This window comes from Lupinus angustifolius, chromosome LG08, assembly GCF_001865875.1.
Source record: "Lupinus angustifolius cultivar Tanjil chromosome LG08, LupAngTanjil_v1.0, whole genome shotgun sequence".
Lineage (NCBI taxonomy): Eukaryota > Viridiplantae > Streptophyta > Magnoliopsida > Fabales > Fabaceae > Lupinus > Lupinus angustifolius.
In genome coordinates this window covers 19,748,798-19,749,902 of record NC_032016.1, presented here as the reverse complement: position 1 = coordinate 19,749,902, position 1,105 = coordinate 19,748,798, and positions in this window count along the sequence as shown.

Here is a 1,105-nt window from a genome sequence, read left to right as displayed (position 1 = left end):
TCCCGGAAAAGAAAGGTTTTTAAAAGGAAACAATTTTATATCATCAATTCAAAAAAAAATTACTCACTTTTCCACGTAATAAATAAAGAGTATTTTTTGGGGCATTACAATTTGAACAAAACAACAATGCATTGATCATCATTTTATTATTATTATTTTAAGACTTATTGCAAATATGTCAAAATTGTGTATTTTTATATTGAAAAGTCATTAATAAAAAAAATGAAACATTCGCGTTTATCTTATTATTCAAATATTTTTTATTTGGTAGGCTTAGTACATTTTGAAAATGTTTAAGAGAATAATAAAAAAGAACTTGTTGCATGGTGTATGGAAGGTTGGATATGAGTTTCTCAATTAAGTTATAAGAAATAGTCATTGTCACGCTTAGCAACATCATATAGGTCAAAACTTATTTCGTCATCGTTCCATAAATGATGAGTGATACACAATATAAGAGAAATAAAAATATGATAAATTGTCAAAAAAACTCATTTTGATTCGTTACAAAATGCATCAATAATAATTATAAGAAGATGTTGCTTAAATATACAAAAGAGAATAATAATTTTATAATCAAATTCTATAAGCAAATTTAGAAATGATCAATTTACTCTAACTAATATATAATTAATTTAGAGTAGATTACATTGACACCCCTTGAAGTTTAACTTAAAGTTACACTCATCATCATTTATTTTCTTGTTTAAATAATTATACTTATCTTAATCAATATAATATATGTATATAAATTAGGCTGATTTATGTATATGCAAATAAATGAAGGAATAATTTATGTAATTTCAATAAAAATAATGAGAGTGTTTGATGAATGGTAACTGCTCAGATTAATGGATTATGAGTGTTTGATAGTGCACTTGCAGCTACAATTCATGCTATGTTCGAAAGTTGTATATGATTCTGCTGATAAAAATGTATATATCAATAGTGTGAGTTATACATATTGTTATTATATTATGCATCATTCATATTTAATTATCTTTAACTCTTTAAAAAAAATAATCCAAATGAATAGTGAGTGACATAGTGATTATGACACAATGGGAGCTGACCATGCCCGAAGTCGTTACCTTAACCACAAGGA